Consider the following 20,525-nt stretch of genomic DNA (forward strand, 5'->3'; position numbering starts at 1 on the left):
TGAGCTCCCTGTGCTATCCAGCAGGTTCCCACTAGCTATCGATTTTATACATGGTAGTGTATTTACGTCAAACCTAATCTCCCAATTCATCCCACCCTCCCCTTCCCCACTGTGTCCACACGTCTGTTCTCTACAATCTGTGTTTCTATTCCTGCCCTGCAGATACGTTCATCTGTACCATTTTGTGTGTATGGCCTCGAGGTTGCTATTACAGTTCAGGGAATTTGTGTTTATTGCCCCATGTTCAGCCAAGGTCTTGTAGCTTGGAGGTTCTTTCTCTGATCGTTCCCAAGAGGGCTCAGCCTTGGGCATGCCCATAATCTACCAGGTTGTCAGGGGTGAGTGTAATTTTAGTTTTAAACCTAGGAGTCACCCTGGATCAGAATACCTATTGTTCACGGTTTGGTCAAGGGTGGTGTTTAAGCCCCTTGTGCCAGCAAGCCTTCCATCCTGGGATGACTGATCCCAGGAGGGCTTTTCCTGGCTGCTCTTTTCCCAGTTCTCTCTGTTAAACTTCTGGCTGCACTGGTGTTTTGCTTGTCTCCTGGAGCTATCATTCTCCTCTTAATTACTGTCTACCAAGATCTCCAGTGTTTTCAAAAACACCCTTACGTATGGAGCTCTCTACTCTCCGTTCCAAACAGTCAGCCCCCTCAGGCAGAGCTTCAGAACTCTTCATCCTTTGGGTCTGCCTCACCCCCTGGGTAGAACCCCCATGCCACCGCACCAGAGCTATACTCCAGTTCTATAAGAGGGCACTGCTTGGGGGGCCAGTGCCAGCCCCTGGCCTTCTCAGCTTGCCCTTCCCCAAAGGGAACCTCTATGACGGAGCTGGGCAAGGGTGATCAGGGCCCCTGTACTTTTAGTGGGCTACAACTGGTGCAGGGCTTGGGAAGGGAGCTGCATCCCCTAGATCATTCCTCCTAGGAACAGAGCTTCTGTAACACTAGGTTGGGGTGGAGTGGGGGAATGAGAACTATTACTGGCAACATGCCACTCTTGGGGCGAAATGATAGCCCAGACTGTGCACTTCAGGAAGGGGAGGGCTCTGTCTTCCTAGCTGCGTATGCCCAGGGTATGGGAGTTAAAGGAGCAGGTCATGGCTGACATGCCATGGATGCTTGGGGTGAAATCATAGCCCAGACTGTGCACTTCAGGAAGGGGAGGGCTCTATCTTCCTAGCTGCATATGCCCGGGTTATGGGAGTTAAAGGAGCAGGTCATGGCTGACATGCCATGGATGCTTGTTGTTCTTATGAAATTTAGTAGATTATCTTGAATGAATATTCCTCCTTTTGCTCTATGCCCTTAAGATAATTTCCAGGGACTTTTAAGTGATTTTACTTTAATTTTTGTAATTTTCTCCAGTTAAATTGTTGTTATGCTAAGGAGAGTCCGCCGGAAGTCCCATCCACCCAACTTTTATATTCTTTTACACCAACAATTATGTTCCCTACCATGAATACGAGAGACAGTCTTCCACTATGTTGATGTTGCTGCTGCCACGGATTGCTTGGTGGGGAGGTGGGGCTTGAGAATCAATGAGAATGTGACAACTATAGGAGAGCCAAGGAAAGAACTGTCCCTACCATCAGTGGGGAAGGAAACAGGTTTTATTTTTTATCAGTGGCTTCTGATTGTAATTCAGGTTGATGATCATCATCCTGGCCCTCTTACTACATTCCTTTCAGCCTTCTGGGGGTCCTGATATAGCCATCTGATGCTTCCTCAGGCATCTGAACTAATATCAGCATCAAGGAGCATTGTTCACTGTGAGGAGAGAAAATGCGCATTAATTGCAGCAGGAGGAATTTGGGCTAAATGTGAGGAGATCGTCCCTGATCAAAAGCATTAGCCTGAGAGGTCTTTTCAAGTGTCAATCAGATCATGCCGCTCTCCTGCTTCAAGCCCTCCAACGGCTGCCCAATGAAATTAGAATAAAGTCCAATCTCTTAACCAAAACCTACACTTCATTTCACTCTCTGTCATTCACCATGCTCCAGTAACTCAGGCTTTCTTTCTGTCCTTCAAGTCCACCAGGCTTGCTCCTGTCCTAGGACCACTGCGTTCACTGGTTCCTCTGCCTGGAATCCCCTTGCTCAGATCTCCACATGGGTAACTGAGATCAACCATCTTAATGCCAAGGTCACCTTCTCAGGAGGACTTTCTGGCCCACGATATCTAAGGTAGGTTCCCCTCACTCCCACTCTTCATTGTTCGCTCTTCATTATTAACCTGCTGCCACTCTCCCACTAGAGTGTAACTTCCAGGCGGCAAGAATCTTGATGAATCTTGATTACGCTGTCTGCTCTCTTCTAAGTACTAGAAGTGCTTGCCATCCAGTGGGAATTTAATAAATCCAAAGAATAAATGGAAGAATGAAAACATGGATGGAATGAATAGCCATAGTTTTCTTTATAGGTTTTAAAGAAGTGAATAAAATACTCTCTTGATGAGGTGTCTCAGAAGAGGGGCCTAGATAAGAGTCAGTGGTGAGGTCTTGTAATGTGGGAATTCACTTTACTAGTAGAAGAGTGCTTTATAGAAAGTGGCAGACTGAAGTGTTTTCCAGGGAAATAAATCCTCCAAACAGGAACAATTCAACATATATTCAATTATTCAGTTGTTCAGAACCTGGTTTTTAGTTCCACTTTGGCCCCTGAATGAAATAATTTCATGTGCACTTGTGCCCTGTTTTGTTATAACACCCAAGGGCAGGCGCAGTAAGAGTGATAGCACCACTGTTGACCTCATATACTTGTGATTGCAATAACTTTGAATATTATGACTCATGGAAGACACAGAAACCCCAAATAATGCTGCCTTTGCCAATTTAAACAAAGCCTGGCTCCTTTCTATTTCATCAATCAAATGAATGTCCCTTTCCTTACCCCAGTGATTAAACCAACTATTTTGTTCCAAGATGTATTTTCTTTATCAATTACTGTGCTGAGAAATTCTTTCATCTTGGATTTAGAAACTAATCTTCTTATGAGAAATGCAGAAAAATGACCCTGGTTTTAACAAGTCTAGGACTTTGAAATCTGCATTACGGAAGGGTATGGAAACATGATATTTGATCAGGGGAGGTAAGGGAGAATTGTATAGGCTCTGACTAATAAATAATGAACCAGATACATCTATACATGAACTATTGTGTACCTGATCTGTTTGCTCTTTAAACTCTTAGCAAAGATTACACATAAAGAATAATTATTACATATTTCCTTTGAAATGGTGACCAAGAGTACTGAGAAATTACACAGTGCACCGAACAGGGCATAGTGGCCAGATTTTAAGTGGCCTCCCCCCACAAATCCCCAGTTCCCGAAGTAGAGATGTGAATTCTCAAGTGCCCAAATTGTTAATAACTTCAGAAGTTCACACAAGAAAACCAATATTTCAAAAATTCTTTTATCATGATAATTTTCAAACATACAAAATTATTGAAAGAATAGTACAATTATTTACCCATATACCAACCACCTAGATTGCACAATTGTTAATATTTTACGAATCATTTGGATGTAATACTTTATATTTGAATACTTCAGTACTCATCTCCTAAAAAGAAGAACACCCTTCGGTATAGTCACATTTAGGACCGTGAACAGTAATTCTCTAATATCATCTAATAGTTAAATTCAAATTTCCCCAATAGTCCCTGAAATATCTTTTATGTATGTTATTTTTCAAATGAGGATTCATTCAAAGTCATGCGTTGCATTTGGTGTTTCTGGTCTCTTAATCTGGAACTGATTCCACCCCTATTTTTTTTTTTTTTCCATGACATCAGTTTTTGAGAGACTAGGCCAGTTATCTTGCACAGCTTCCCACATTTTGAATTTTTCTTATTGTTCTATTGTGGTGTTATTTAACTTTTTTCTCTCTATCTCCTATATGTCTTGTAAATTGGAAGTTAGGTCAAAGGCTTAGTTCAATTCAGGTTAAACATCTATGTCAAGGGTTCTTCAAAAGTGATCCATACTGCATCACAGCAGGAGGCATGTAAGGTTAGAATATTCTACTACTAATGACGCTAACTTTTAAAGTTCTTTAACTTCAGTGTTTCTATAAGAAAACAGTTTATATTTGGACAGTAGAGAGCTCCTTTGTGCTAAAATTAAGGTGATGTGCAGCTTACAAAACAGATACAAGCAACAGTTTGCAGGGATAGTCTAAAATGATGACTCATTATCCATTATTCCATCAGTGATGGGGGAGATACAACTGGATGTCAAAGGGACTTGAGAAATAGCTGAAGTCAGGCTACCTCTTCCCAGGAAGATGAGCAAATTCCCATGTGGCCTGGATCCTGGCAATAACTTCAGGGAAGTGGACTTGGGTGCCTGGGTGACACCGGGTAAAGGGCTTAGGAAGTTGGTGTCGCTCTTCCCCTAAATTTTAGGAAAATTTCCAGGGAAATAATTAAACAGCCCAAGTGGAATTTCTGGCCCTATTACTTGTACTGCTGTTATTTCAAGTGCAACGACTTTATCCATTTGATTTAAAAAACTGGTTCCTGCTTTAAAAAGCTTTGGGGCACTAGAACAGTAAAATTGTCCAATAAAATGCTGTTGAATCAATTGACAGTACCACATTTAGAAACACAGTGTATCACAGAGCAACATAAATGCCACGACCAGTGTGAGATTCCCTGTGGCTACACAGATTTTTAAAGACAGGCTTTACACTGGATTACACATGTGTAAACCTGGGTCTGGTTGAACCAATGAAGGCAGACGGCATGATAGAAAAGCATGTCCTTCCCCTGATTTAGATGCACAAGGTGGGGAGCTAATAGCACCCTCAAATTACTATCAAAGCTAAACTTTATCTCTTGTTTACTGGGCCCTGGGCTAAGAGACTCACATTCTGTGCCTCATTTAATTGTCACAACAAATGTATAAAGTCACTTGTTTAATGAATAAGATATGTGTGTGCGTGCGCACGTGCATGCATCCTACTACGTGCAAGGAATTTCATTTTACTGGGCTCTGGAACAAAATCAAAATCCAAAACACACAGGGCTCCTCAATTCGGGCTGACCTCAGTTCGGGCTGACCCTAAATAGTAAGGGTCTTGGATTTGTAGATAAAACCTGATGAGGGGCTACATGTCAACAAGTTATGTAACTGCTAATGCAGGCATTTCAGGTTAGGAAATCTTTCCGTTCTGACCATTACATGGACTGTGTGCTAACAGGCATTTTGGAGGTCTGTTAAAACTGATCACAGTGTAGGCAACATACTAGCATAAGAATGGGCTCAAGGAAGCTGATGTTGTAAGAAAGGAGTGATGGAGAGAGAATCAAGAGGCAAGAGGTTTACATGAAAAGTATCTCCCATATGGATTGATCATATTTGCTGTGTTTTCTTTCACTAATAGAAACTAAACATAATAAGAAAAAAAGCCCACTTTAACAGAACACATTTATGTTTCTATTTTGGGCAGAAGGATTTTTATGAGGAGATGTAGTGGCTTATTTCAGAGAGGGGTGTTTCAACAGTAACAGGGCAAACAGGAGAGACTTCTTTTCATTTGCACAGTTTGGTTGAAAGCTTATCAAACTTATACAAGTGCAGAGACTATGAGGTGAAAACACACTTGAATTTTTTTTTTTTTTTTTTGCGGTATGCGGGCCTCTCACTGTTGTGGCCTCTCCCGTTGCGGAGCACAGGCTCTGAATGCGCAGGCTCAGCGGCCATGGCTCACGGGCTCAGCCGCTCCGCGGCATGTGGGATCTTCCTGGACCGGGGCACGAACCCGTGTACCCCGCATCGGCAGGTGGACTCTCAACCACTGCGCCACCAGGGAAGCCCTGAATTTTTTTTTAAAAGACCGAGAAAACAACAGCATCTGTCATTGTTTGGGACTTTATAGTGTTCAAATCCCTTTCAGATACTATATCAGAAATACCTTATGTGTATCTTTTCATCCTCATTGGATTCTCTCATCCTCACTCACCCCATGGCCTGGACTCTCAGCTCCGTGTTCTAAACAGCTGCCCCTCCTGAAGCTGTGGGGCTGTAGGATTTCACCACTGTGGACAACTTGCCACAGGCTTGGGGACTCTGGCTCTTCCAGACACTTTCAGACTTGGGTGAAATATCGCACTAAAGGACATAGGAGTAGGCTTCCTGGGTGATTTCAAGGGGTGGAGGGATGGGGCAATCTGGAAGTATTGGACAGTAAATTCTTCAGTGGGCAAATATTCATCAGCGTTTCATCTTTCCTTGATGGGTTGCTTTGAGGTATAGTTTCTGCATAGATATCTTGCATGGTCCTGTGAATATGCCTGTCAAATGACTGGTTGTGACCATTTGTGGCTTCACATGAAGCACTGGTCAATGTGGTAACTCATCATCTTTCCATTCCTTCCCATTCTTCTTGTCTCGTTTCCTTTTGCCTTCACTCTGGATGCCCTGGGATTGTACCTTCCAAATAAAGCACCAGTACTTAATCCCTGCCTCAGGCTCTGTATTTTAGGAAACTGGGTCTCATACATGTATTTGTTTCCAACTCCTTCCAATACTTTGAAGTACACAAGAATGTTAGTGTTAGTCATACTTTAAAGGTGAGAAAACCGAGGCTTGGAAAGTTTAAGTGATTAGTCTGAGATTACATTCATCTATTTGTTCATTAATTCACTCATTTATTTAACAGACATTTCTCAAGCACCTTCTGTGTGCTGATGGAGTCTGAGACAGACAAGATCTCTGCCTTCACGGAACTTAAATTGTAAGTTAGAGGAGACAGATGGCACGTAAGTACCATCAATATCTGCTGAATGAATGAATTAATGAACAGATGCAAGAGTCTTATCTTTCCCAGGTTAACTACTTAGATTTTAAAAAAACATATCAAATTTCAAATTATTTCCCCCAAAAAACCTTTTTTGGGGTGCTATTGTTTTATTGTTGTCCTGTACTTCTGCTTAATCTGCCCATCGAGTAATCCAGTATTTGTTGACTACCAAATGATTAGTAGGCTCCAGGTACTTTTAGGACAATATAGGCAAGAGGGGACAACAGGTACAAAGACAACAAAGTATAAACAAAGCCTGGGTGACTTCAGAAACAGAAAAGAGGCTGGTGTGTCTCGGAAGTAAAGGGGGAGAGGGAGAGAGGTGTGGGATGAGGTCAGAGAGATGAGCAATAACCAGAGCATACAGAGTTCTGAAGAAGGCTTATGATTTATAAGGACAGTGGGAAACCACAGGAAGGTTTTAAGTGATATGATTAACATGATTGCTAAGTGGTAATTCTCAGGCCTTCTGACTCCTGGACCTAAGGACTTCTTCTACACGAAGCAGGTGTCAGAGTTGGGACTAGAAGCTAAGCTCCGAGGCTCCCAATTTCTGACAGAGTGGAGCCAGCTTCATAACGGTAGCTCAGATAGGAGGCCCTCCGACAATGCCGCAACGTGACTCCAGTGGGACCCCTTCCCCTACAGCAGATGAAAAGACAGACTCATGGAGTCACTGCCAGCCAAACAGGACTTGACCGTTCCATCTGTAGATTGGGAATGATATAACCTTTTATTCAATAGTGATGTGGAGGGGCAGAGACCTTCAGGTCCTTGGGAGCAGGGAGCATGTGACCTTGGGCTGCTGAGAATCAGCTGTGGTTCAAATCAGTCTGAGTAATCCAGGCATCAGACCAGCAGTGCCTGTCCTATTCATTTAATAGGTGAAAATTATGATATTGCCTTGTCTGGTGTAAGAGAACTGGGTGGTTATGTTCAGTGACAAGAGAGGTGTCAGCATGGGTTTCACACTGTTTTGAACATCATCCAGAAAAGTCACAGGCAAGATGGGTAAGTGCGGCCTGATTAGTAAAGTTTTGTTTTGTTTTTGTTAGTTTTGTGTGCAAGGATGATGGATTTTCCTACACGGGGTGCCTTTGCAAGGGATTCTGTGATCCTCAATAGATGGGTGTGGGAATGAAAATGTAGGGGTCACTGTCCTGAAGAGGATTCAGGACTTATCCATAGGTTTGAAGTCTGGCTCTCCCTTTGCCTCCCAACTTCCATTTTCTTAAGAGAGAACTCCAGCCTGGGGACACAGCTCCCCTTTTCCCTGGGATGCTTCCCTCCAGGAATTGTGGATCAGGCAGTCCTCAAGCCTTCAGTAACTCACGAACCTTGGGCCTTTGCCCCACAAGTCCCCTGTGTGGACACCCCTTAATCCCCAGCCTATTCTCTCTTCTGGCTCTGCAGCTCTCAATTCAATAGTTTGCCTTGAGGCCAGCAGAGACTGTTCCTATTCAGCTGACCACTAATTGATATTTTGATGTTATTAATGTGTATTCATCTGCTCCCTTTCTTCTCCCAAAAGGAGCGAGGGAGACAAACATTTCAGAATAGAGATGAGGGGACTGATGGGGTGATCATGTAGGTTTGGGGGAAAGGGGAGAGGAAATTGAAAACATGGTGAGCTTGATGGAGCCAAGGAGGTAGAGCAGATGCCAAGGAAAGCTGGTAAACAACAGTGTTTGTGCATCGCAGAATCACACCTGCTCCGAGTCCACTGTCTCACCAGCCTGCCCCCGTCAGCCCGGCGCGTCTTAGCAATTCCCCAGCTGTCAGCTCCCTACCTGCCCGGCTCTGGCTGCTCGGCTCAGAGCTGCTCCCCTGGGCCTCTCTCTGGCTTGTCAGTGGGCTGCGTCAGCATCACGCCACACAGTCTCCCGTTGGCCCGGTGATCAACGCCTGACGGGCCGGCCCTCTCTCCCCTCTCAGCTAGGGCCAATGGGAGTCAGGGGAAGGTTTTGGTTACAAATGAAAATAAAATAAATAAGTCATACTCCTGCACTCCAGAGTCTGGGAGAAACATCTTCATGGCCTCGTAAATCTTCCTTTTTAAATTTGTCCTTCTCCTTCCAGATGCCCCTCCCAATCCCCTGCGCACACTTGGCGGCCCCTCACGGTGCAGGGAATGCGAAATGAGAGGCTTGGGCTTAAGCTAGATGTCAGTAGCCCCCCTCCCCCGCGAACCCCCAAAGGCATTTGTGCTGTGCGTGTGTGCGTGTGTGTGTGAAGAGAGGAACCAGCCAGCCAGGATCCAGGCCAGTGACAGCTTGTCCCCTCCTCTTCTGACCTTTGCAACAAGACACCCAGCCCCCTCCCAAATCCCCCCTCACCTGGCTAAATTACCCCCAAAGCTTGTGGTTTCTTTATTTCTTTCCATTACAGGGGGCTCTGATAATTAAATGCAATACTCTATTTTAAGATGCCTAGGAGTTTTTCTAACTAGATATTAGACATTTTATTAAAGCTCGTTGACTTTGAATGTTTTGCTTAAGACTTCGTCGTCTATTTAAAGACACATCTTAAGACAGGGGATGCTATTAATCTCATACACCTGAATGTGAATAACAGTGCCCAAAAGTTGGACCTCAGAGCATCAGGAGAAAGAGCTAGAGGTCCTGAAGTCACCAGGTGGAGACGTGTGTGAGGCACCAAGGGGTGTAAGCTGGAAAAAGCCGTAGACCCCTTTGTGGTTTGCCGAGGGGTGCCCAGGTCACGTCATAAGGAGGATTAGATGGGGTGGTGGTAGGAGGGAAGCATGGTCACAGGGGCCAAAGGATTAGAAGGGAAGGAAAGCAAGAGGGTGGCTGCTTGGGCAACCAATACTCAGGGCAGGGGAGCCTTTCCCGCCCTCCCACCCCCGCAAAGGATCAGCTTTGTCTTAAAAAGTCTTTTTAGGGCTTCCCTGGTGGCGCAGTGGTTGAGAGTCCTCCTGCCGATGCAGGGGACACGGGTTCGTGCCCCGATCCGGGAGGATCCCACATGCCGCGGAGCGGCTAGGCCCCGCGAGCCATGGCCGCTGAGCCTGCGCGTCCGGAGCCTGTGCTCCGCAACGGGAGAGGCCACAACAGTGAGAGGCCCGCGTACCGCAAAAAAAAAAAAAAAAAAAAAAAAAAAAGTCTTTTTACTTTAGACTAGGGTGGACAGTCCTCCTTGACCACTGCTTTCCCACACTCCTTCCCCTCTCTTACTTCAGTGCATTATCCATGAAGGGAGAGGTGTGCTATTCATTAACTGTGGCCAGAGGGTTCATCTTGCCAGTGTCCTGAGCTGCTGAGGGGTCGAGGAGAGATTTGTACCCGATGTGTTATCTTACGGGCTTAAGGAGGAGAAAGAGACTGGGAAAGGGTTATAGGTTTAAGGAAAAGTTGCCCAGCTTCTGCCAAATGGGGACAATGCAGGCACCACAGGGCAATGGAGCTGCCCTCTGAGGGATGCCAAGATGGGGCCATGGCAGTTCGGGAGGGTAGACAGGCAAGCTGTCCGCTTTCACATTGTTACCCAGGAAGACTTCAGTGTTCAGAGCCATGTACATTTCTATCTCTCTGAACTTTCTCTATCTGCTTCCCCTGCATGGTTGCCATGCTGAGGTGAGGTTTTTATAGACTGTACTTTTGGTGGGTCGAGTAGCTTCCACACTGGCTTGGGGCCAAGATGAAAAGGTGCTATCACAGAGACTCTGGGTGCCACATAGAGGTACATTTACCACAAAGCGGGCGAAGTTTAAGGTTTAGAGTCCCTCATTTGCATGAGCTCTGTCCATGGCGCTGAGGTTGGCCTGGGAATATTTACACCAGGGTACAGTCTGCCCTTGGGAGGACGGACAGAGGAAGAGGCCTAGGTCGACCCTGTCTGAACAAGAAATTCCAGGATGCCATATACATGTAGCAAGATCAGGAAGTGGGAGGCATGGGCTTTGAGTATACATATGCATGTTTCTTTGACCCCATAGACGCCTTGCCACGTGTAGAGGGACAGAAAGAGTGGAGGAGCAGAGTGCAGCCTGTAAACCATGGATTCCCTCTAGCCTGGGTTAAGGGTGTTTCTGACAGTATCCCACTAAGGTGCCTAAGACTGGGAGGACATGTGTATACAGAGAGTAAAAATATTTCAGATGTGCAGGGCCAGAAACTAGTCTGTGGAAAGTTCTTCCAAAGCTTAAATCTCATATGTCTGAAAGACACGATGAAGATTTCCCCAGATTTGACAACGATCCTAACAGTTTCCATGACAATACCAGTAATCACTTCTGGGACTGAAGAAGCTTTTCTAAAGTATCAATAACAAAAGGCAAATTTTGACCAACCATGCTAGAAGAAAGACTGAATTATCTTTCTATTTCCTCTAGAGGATAAGATATGACAAAATCACTGTCATGTGAAGAAGTCATCAAAGAGCAAGCAGCCAAAAATATAGAGGAAAAATTATTATAGAGCCACGTCAGGAAGTTAATTAATAAAAATATGACTTCTTTTTCTATTCGTGATGTACGTGATATTTATCCACTAATTTTGTGTTTTGCGTTTTGTTTCTTCATTCTAAGTAAATAGGTTTTTTTGGTGCCTGGTTTTGAACTCGTAGCTTAGCACTGTTTTTCTTTCAGAGGGGCTTCTAAGTTTTATAAACTTCAGCCCGCATGAAACCTGTACCAGCCGCTGCCACCCTGTTTTTTTCTGGGTAACAGTATTTAATGTCCTTCATGACTGTAGCTGAGAATGAAGGAAATTATTGTAACCACTTCATGTCCTCAGTAGATTGGGGCTTATAGGCTAAGCCCAAATTTAATAATGTTTGTGATGTTATAATGTTTATAACGTTTGGGATGTTTACCAAACTTGCAGTTTCATATGATCTTCAGTAAGCTACTGAACGTTTTGGATTTTGGATTCTTCATCTGTAAAGTGAGAGAGGCAGATAAAATGTTTCCTAGTTTTCTCTCCAGCACTAATGTTCTATGCTTTTCCCACTGAAAACTGAACTCAGCATTAGCAACTGGTACAAGCTGAGGACTGTCGGTATTAATTATAATCCACAGCAGTAACTAGATCCCCAGATAATGTCTTCCCTGAACAGCTTCCAATCGCACTTCCCCCCATATCCCACCTCCACAATGGTGTGGCTCACAATTTACACAACATATGTGCTTCTTCGAAGTCATATTTTTCTGATTCAGAGTGTATAATAGATATGCTAGGGAGGCCTTTAAGAAAGAAAATTTATCATGAAGTTCTTACTGGCAAATGTAAGCAAATGTGACTTTATAAAAGGATTCTTCAAGTGGATTCCCTCCATGCCAAGATATTCACACCTCATATATAATTTCTTAAAATTCATATATTCAGATTAAGTTATATGAAGCCACATCAACAACGGCAAAAGTGACAAATAAGAGCCAATTTTGATCTTAGAATGGGGACAATGGGATAAGATGGAGAGATTTGAGGTCTGGAAGTTGAGTATATGGATAGAAAAGCGCCCCCTTATCCCCAAATGTCTGGGTGACACCAAACTGAAAGACAGCTCTTGGAATGTGTCTCAGGTGCTACACTAACTCCTACTTTGATTATATTACCTTCTGGCACCAGAAATATGGCCAAGACAATTCCACGCATTCCTATAAATGGGTCTGTTTCTGCATATTGTGTATAATATGTTCAAAACCTCTAAACATTCATATATGTCCCTAACCGGGAGATCCACGCAGTGATGCAGCTAAGGGACTTATGCCCAAAGGAGTCTTGATCTCCAGCTCTAACAAAGACTGCTCTGATTCCTTGCGATTGTTCAACAGGCATCTCTCCCCTCTTTTACTATCCCTGGGAAACTGTTTCTATGCACTCCCCACCCCTACCTGCCCTTCAGATGCCCACTAGCTGGGTGTGTATGTTATTCTGAGGCAATAATGACTCTGAGTACACGTTTCTTAACTCATTCTGCTGTGTCACTGTCTCACCGGATCAATATTTGGCCCGGGAAGTGCTAACTCAAAGTGAAGGCTGCTTCCTCCTTCCTCTTGTAGAAGAGCCGTGTCTCCCCGGAGTGTGGCTAACCCTTGTGCATTTACCACTTCTTTTTTCCTCCTGCTTCTGTCTTCCTTCATCATCTGAGGCTGACCCTGGTTTTAAGGATGGATTTCAGGATGGAGGACTTAGATCTTTTTTTTTCTTTTTTTCATTCCCGTGCAACGTTTTACTTTAAAACAAGGAAATCATCTGTTTATTTTAGCCCAGGCAGTCCTGAAGAGTTTAAGCACGTGGATATGGAGAAAACTTCCTAGGTTCCAGTATTTGCTATCTGTGTGTCCTCGGGCAAGTCACTTAACCTCTTTATGTCATAATTTCACAATTTGGGAAATGGGGATTAAAAAAGTAGCTCCCTGAGAAGCTGTGAGATTCGGCGACCTGATGCCCGTCAGGTTCCTGGCATGGCTCTGACAGGTGAACAGTAAACGCTCAATGAGTGTTAGCTAGCATTTATTGCTTCCCATGTTTCCTCTACATTCAGTACTCCCGTGGGTAGGGGGTTTGTTTTTATGAGCTGAGTTTCTGCAAGAGAGATGAGAGGTTGGCTTAGATCTATATTTTTAGCCTTTTGGCCTTGTACTGTGGCCTTTCCCCCCTTTATCTTTCTTGCTATTTTTCCCTAAAGCCTAAAATATTTATTTATTTATTTATTTATTTAACATCTTTATTGGAGTATAATTGCTTTACAATGGTATGTTAGTTTCTGCTTTATAACATAGTGAATCAGCTATACATAGACATACATCCCCCATCTCCTCCCTCTTGCATCCTTTCTTGCCTGCCTTACCTCACATACACATCTCACATACACATTCACCTTGACTGGGAGTTTCTCGGTGGTCAGTAGCAAGTGCCTTTGTCTCTCATCCCCAGCTCCTGACTGAGGACACAATTTAGAGCATATGTCCAATAAAATGTCTTTCAAGTGATTTCCTTTCTATAGTCTCATCATATTCTTGTCTTGTTATTTTTATTAGAGTCCTACATTCTGAACATTTGCTTGTTTTGGCAATGGAGTCTATGTTTGTAAGATATTCTTATAAGACTGTGTCCTAAAATATTTCCCAAAGTACGTATGACTGGCAGGGACACTAACCCAACGAGAAATATCAGGAGAAAAGATGTCTGTGGTTGTCGGCCTCTCCTCTCCTGCTTTGTGAGGAGTGGACACTTGTGAAGAATTGTCTGGCGGAGAGAAAAATTACAAGTTGAGACCTGCAGAGGAATGTTAAGGGGCCTGTGCTTTCTTTGTACGTTTAGGCTTTCCTGCACAGAGATTGTTTAGGGAAGATCCTATCCAACATCCCTACCTGGTCCCCTTCACCTTGAAACTCTTCCCCTCCCTCTTCTCAAGTCATTCTCCTCTAACCTACTAGTATTTGTGGGTATTTGTCTGGCCACCAGAATTAGCTACCAAACTTTGCCACATTGTTTTCTACTTCTCCCCTTTTTAAGGATGTCCAATGGCGTGATGCCTCCTCCCCCTGTCCTTCCCAACAGGATTCTCCCCCTAAAAAGCATTATTTTTCATTGACCTCTCCACAAAGAAGGGTCATAGTAAATTCTGTCATCTTAAGCTAATTCCTAGAATTGAGAAGTTGGGAGACACTGATCTAGGGTAGTAATTCTTTTTTAAAATGTAAATAAATATTTTATTTTAAAATATTTTTAGATTTACAGAAAAATTGCAAAGATAGTACAGAGAGTTCCTATATACCCCTCATCCAGTTTTTCTTTCTTTCTTTTTTTTTTTGGTATGCGGGCCTCTCACTGCTGTGGCCTCTCCCGCTGCGGAGCACAGGCTCCGGATGTGTAGGCCCAGCGGCCATGGCTTACGGGCCCAGCCGCTCCGCGACATGTGGGATCTTCCCAGACCGGAGCACGAACCCGCGTCCCCTGCATCGGCAGGCGGACTCTCAACCACTGCGCCACCAGGGAAGCCCCCCTTCATCCAGCTTTACCTGTTGCTTATCTTCTCAAAGAACCAGCTTTTAGTTTTATTGATCTGTGCTATCGTTTCCTTCATTTCTTTTTCATTTATTTCTGATCTGATTTTTATAATTTCTTTCCTTCTGCTAACTTTGGGGCTTTTTTGTTCGTTCTCTAATTGCTTTAGGTGCAAGGTTAGCTTGTTTATTCGAGATGTTTCCTGTTTCTTAATGTAGGATTGTATTGCTATAAACTTCCCCCTTAGAACTGCTTTTGCTGCATCCCATAGAATTTGGGTCGTCATGTCTCCATTGGCATTTGTTTCTAGGTATTTTTTTATTTCCTCTTTGATTTCTTCAGTGATCACTTTGTTATTAAGTAGTGTATGGTTTAGCCTCCATGTGTTTGTATTTTTTACATATCTTTTCCTGTAATTGATATCTGGTCTCATAGCGTTGTGGTCAGAAAAGATACTTGATACAATTTCAATTTTCTTAAATTTACCAAGGCTTGATTTATGACCCAAGATATGATCTATCCTGGAGAATGTTCCATGAGCACTTGAGAAAAATGTGTATTCCGTTGTTTTTGGATGGAATGTCGTATAAATATCAATTAAGTCCATCTTGTTTAATGTATCATTTAAAGCTTGTGTTTCCTTATTCATTTTCATTTTGGATGATCTGTCCATTGGTGAAAGTGGGGTGTTAAAGTCCCCTACTATGAATGTGTTACTGTCGATTTCCCCTTTTATGGCTGTTAGTATTTGCCTTATGTATTGAGGTGCCCCTATGTTGGGCGCATAAATATTTACAATTGTTATATCTTCTTCTTGGATCGATCCCTTGATCATTATGTAGTGTCCTTCTTTGTCTCTCCCAATAGTCTTTATTATAAAGTCTATTTTGTCTGATATGAGAATTGCTACTCCAGCTTTCTTTGGTTTCCATTTACATGAAATATCGTTTTCTATCCTCTTACTTTCAGTCTGTATGTGTCTCTAGGTCTGAAGTGGGTCTCTTGTAGACAGCAAACATATGGGTCTTGTTTTTGTATCCATTCAGCCAATCTGTGTCTTTTGGTGGGAGCATTTAGTCCATTTACATTTAAGGTAATTATCGATATGTATGTTCCTATTCCCATTTTCTTCATTGTTTTGGGTTTGTTATTGTAGGTGTTTTCCTTCTCTAGTGTTTCTTGCCTAGAGAAGTTCCTTTAGCAGTTGTTGTAGAGCTGGTTTGGTGGTGCTGAACTCTCTCAGCTTTTGCTTGTCTGTAAAGGTTTTAATTTCTCCATCAAATCTGAATGAGATCCTTGCTGGGTAGAGTAATCTTGGTTGCAGGTTTTTCTCCTTCATCACTTTAAATATGTCCTGCCAGTCCCTTCTGGCTTGCAGAGTTTCTGCTGAAAGATCAGCTGTTAACCTTATGGGGATTCCCTTGTGTGTTATTTGTTGTTTTTCCCGTGCTGCTTTTAATATGTTTTCTTTGTATTTAATTTTTGACAGTTTGATTAATATGTGTCTTGGCGTATTTCTCCTTGGATTTATCCTGTATGGGACTCTCTGTGCTTCCTGGACTTGATTAACTATTTCCTTTCCCATATTAGGGAAGTTTTCAAATATAATCTCTTCAAATATTTTCTCAGTCCCTTTCTTTTTCTCTTCTTCTGGAACCCCTATAATTCAAATGTTGGTGCGTTTAATGTTGTCCCAGAGATCTCTGAGACTGTCCTCAGTTCTTTTCATTCTTTTTTCTTTATTCTGCTCTGCAGTAGCTATTTCCACTATTTTATCTTCCAGGTCACTTATCTGTTCTTCTGCCTCAGTTATTCTGCTAGTGATCCCATCTAGAGTATTTTTCATTTCATTTATTGTGTTATTCATCATTGTTTGTTTCATCTTTAGTTCTTCTAGGTCCTTGTTAAATGTTTCTTGCATTTTGTCTGTTCTATTTCCAAGATTTTGGATCATCTTTACTATCATTATTCTGAATTCTTTTTCAGGTAGACTGCCTATTTCCTCTTCATTTGTTAGGTCTGGTGGGTTTTTATCTTGCTCCTTCATCTGCTATGTGTTTTTCTGTCTTCTCATTTTGCTTATCTTACTGTGTTTGGGGTCTCCTTTTTGCAGTCTGCAGGTTCGTAGTTCCCATTGTTTTTGGTGTCTGTCCCCAGTGGCTAAGGTTGGTTCAGTGGGTTGTGTAGGCTTCCTGGTGGAGGGGCTAGTGCCTGTGTTCTGGTGGATGAGGCTGGATCTTGTCTTTCTGGTGGGCAGGTCCACGTCTGGTGGTGTGTTTTGGGGTGTCTGTGGACATATGATTTTAGGCAGCCTCTCTGCTAATGGGTGGGGTTGTGTTCCTGTCTTGCTAGTTGTTTGGCATAGGATGTCCAGCACTGTAGCTTGCTGGTCGTTGAGTGAAGCTGGGTGCTGGTGTTGAGATGGAGATCTCTGGGAGATTTTTGCCGTTTGATATTATGTGGAGCTGGGAGGTCTCATGTGGACCAGTGTCCTGAAGTTGGCTCTCCCACCTCAGAGGAACAGCACTGACTCCTGGCTGCAGCACCAAGAGCCTTTCGTCCACACTGCTCAGAATAAAAAGGGAGAAAAAGTAGAAAGAAAGAATTAGTAGAAGAAGAAAGAAAGAAAGAAAGAAAGAAAAAGAAAGAAAGAAAGGAGGGAAGAAAGGAGGGAGGGAGGGAGGGAGGAAGGAAGGAAGGAAGGAAGGAAAAAAAGAAAGAAGATAAAGTAAAATAAAATAAGATAAGATATAATAAAGTTATTAAAATAAAAAAATAATTATTAAGAGGAAAAAAAAGAAAACAATTAAAAAACAGAAACAAAACAGATGGATAGAACCCTAGGACAAATGGTGGAAGCAAAGCTATACAGACATAATCTCACACAGAAGCATACACATACACACTCACAAAAAGAGGAAAAGGGGAAAAAATCATAAATCTTGCTCTCAAAGTCCACCTCCTCAATTTGGGATGATTCATTGTCTATTCATGTATTCCACAGATGCAGGGTACATCAATTTGATTGTGGAGCTTTAATCCGCTGCTTCTGATGCTGCTGGGAGAGAATTCCCTTTCTCTTCTTTGTTCTCACAGCTCCCAGGGGCTCAGCTCTGGATTTGGCCCCGCCTCTGTGTGTAGGTCGCTGGAGGGCGTCTGTTCTTCACTCAGACAGGACGGGGTTAAAGGAGCCGCTGCTTCGGGGACTCTGGCTCACTCAGGCCGGGGGGAGGGAGGGGCACGGAGTGGGGGGCTAGCCCGCGGCGGCAGAGACCGGCATGACGCTGCAGCAGCCCGAGGCGCACCGTGCGCTCTCCCGGGGGAGTTGTCCCTGGATCCCGGGACCCTGGCAGTGGCGGGCTGCACAGGCTCCCCGGAAGCGGGGTGTGGAGAGTGACCTGTGCTCACACACAGGCTTCTTGGTGGCGGCAGCAGCAGCCTTAGCGTCTCATGCCCGTCTCTGGGGCCCGCGCTTTTAGCCGCGGCTCGCGCCCGTCTCTGGAGCTACTTTAAGCTGCACTTCCAATCCCCTCTCCTCGCGCACCAGGAAACAAAGAGGGAAGAAAAAGTCTCTTGCCTCTTCGGCAGGTCCAGACTTTTCCCCGGACTCCCTCCCGGCCAGCTGTGGCGCACTAATCCCCTGCAGGCTGTGTTCACGCCGCCAACCCCAGTCCTCTCCCTGCGCTCCGACCGAAGCCCGAGCCTCAGCTCCCAGCCCCGCTCGCCCCGGCGGGTGAGCAGACAACCTTCTTGGGCTGGTGAGTGCCGGTTGGCCCTGATCCTCTGTGCGGGAATCTCGCCGCTTTGCCCTCCGCACCCCTGTTGCTGCGTTCTCCTCCGCGGCTCCAAAGCTTCCTCTCTCCGCCACCCGCAGTCTCCGCCCGCGAAGGGCCTTCCTAGTGTGTGGAAACCTTTCCTCCTTCACAGCTCCCTCCCACTGGTGCAAGTACCGTCCCTATCCTTTTGTCTCTGTTTGTTCTTTTTTCTTTTGCCCTACCCAGGTACGTGGGGACTTTCTTGCCTTTGGGGAGGTCTGAGGTCTTCTGCCAGCGTTCAGTAGGTGTTCTGTAGGAGTTGTTCCACGTGTAGATGTATTTCCGGTGTATCTGTGGGGAGGAAGGTGATCTCCGCGTCTTACTCTTCCACCATCTTCCTGGAAGTCTCCTACCTGTTGCTAACGTCTTGCATGATTATACTGATTCCAAATAAAGAACCAGCATTGGCACATTACATTACTATTAATTACACAGCATAATTTCTGTAGAAAGTTTTTCCCATATTGTGTCATTCCTGTTCCAGAATCCCATCCAGGATACCACATATGTCTCTTTAGCCTCTCCTGCTTTGTGACAGTTTCTCAGACTTTTCTTGTATTTGGTGGCCTTGAAAGTTTTGAGGAGTACTGGTTGGATATGTTGTAGACTGTTACTCAGTCTTTTTTTTTATAACAGCTTTATTGAGATATAGTTTACATACCATAGAATTTACCCAATAAAGTACATTTTTTAGTGTATCCACAGGTATGTACAAACATCACTACAGTCAATTTTAGAATATTTTCATCACCTCAAAAAGAAATTCCATATCCTTTAGCTATCACTGCTCCCAACCGCCGGCCCCTGCACAATGTCCCTATTCTCCCTAGCCCTAACCAACCACTAATCTACTTTCTATCATTATAGATTTGCCTATTCTGGACATTTCATATAAATGGAATTATATAGTATATGGTTTTCTGTGATTGGCTTTTTTCATTTAGCCTAATGTTTTTAAGGTTCATCCATGTTGTAGGATGTATCAATACCTCATTCTTTTTTTTTTTTTTTGCGGTATGCAGGCCTCTCACTGTTGTGGCCTCTCCCGTTGCGGAGCACAGGCTCCAGACACGCAGGCTCAGTGGCCATGGCTCACGGTCCCAGCTGCTCTGCGGCATGTGGGATCTTCCCGGACCTGGGCACGAACCCGCGTCCCCTCCATCAGCAGGCGGATTCTCAACCACTGCGCCACCAGGGAAGCCCCAATACCTCATTCTTTTTTATGGCCAAATGCTGAGGTCAGGTGTTTGCAATTTGTTCTTACCCCAGAAGGCTAAAAATGGCTGGGGTACTTTCCTGCAATTGGGAAGGTACTTGCAGAGAGAACTAGATTGCTGCCTGTGCAATAAATGCCCATTGATCCCAAGTAGATGAAAAATATAGTTTTATAGTTAATTTAAAGTAATGTAGGGAATTAAGAGCACAGCTTCTACAGTCAGACTGCCTGGGTTTGCTTCTTGGCGTCACCTTTTATTCACTGTCTGACTTTAGGTAAGTTACTTAACCTTCCTGTACTTCTGTAAAATGGGAATAATTGTTTTCACCTTAATAAATGTCAGCCATCAGGTAGGTTATACACAGAGTGGGCTTTTGAGTTTCGGTAGATAGATAAATGGAATCATCTAATGACAAACGTGGAATATCAGTTTTCAAAGAAGGAATTAATAATGCATTCAATTATGATCAGTGTAGCTAAGTGTTTCTGGGGAGATTCAGAAAGCACTTAAGCATTTTACAGGAACCCAGCATCATGCCTCTGAGAAGAAGAGGTGAGGGAGATGGATTGAATCCAACCTGGCCCAATGACATCCCCTGGAAGTTAATTTGGTAATGAACCCTTAAAATCTGCTTAGCTTACTTACCATTTTTCTCTTTTCTAAAATAAGAGTGCCAAATGTATGAAGAAAAAACCCCACTATTGTTTCGATGCT

At 43.8% G+C, this 20,525-nt stretch overlaps 1 long non-coding RNA gene across 1 annotated transcript in view; it reads left to right on the forward strand.

Moving 5' to 3' along the window:
• Nucleotides 1–2,043: 2,043 nt before the first annotated feature.
• The window catches only part of LOC309825189, a 57,391-nt gene continuing 38,909 nt past the window's right edge, over nucleotides 2,044–20,525 (forward strand). The window contains exons 1-2 of the long non-coding RNA XR_014297004.1: nucleotides 2,044–2,185; nucleotides 6,666–6,740. This is a non-coding gene — a long non-coding RNA (uncharacterized lncRNA). The remainder of the gene's footprint in view (nucleotides 2,186–6,665; nucleotides 6,741–20,525) is intronic.

Source organism: Grampus griseus (genome assembly GCF_964374135.1).
Source record: "Grampus griseus genome assembly, chromosome: 7".
In the NCBI taxonomy this organism is placed as follows: domain Eukaryota; kingdom Metazoa; phylum Chordata; class Mammalia; order Artiodactyla; family Delphinidae; genus Grampus; species Grampus griseus.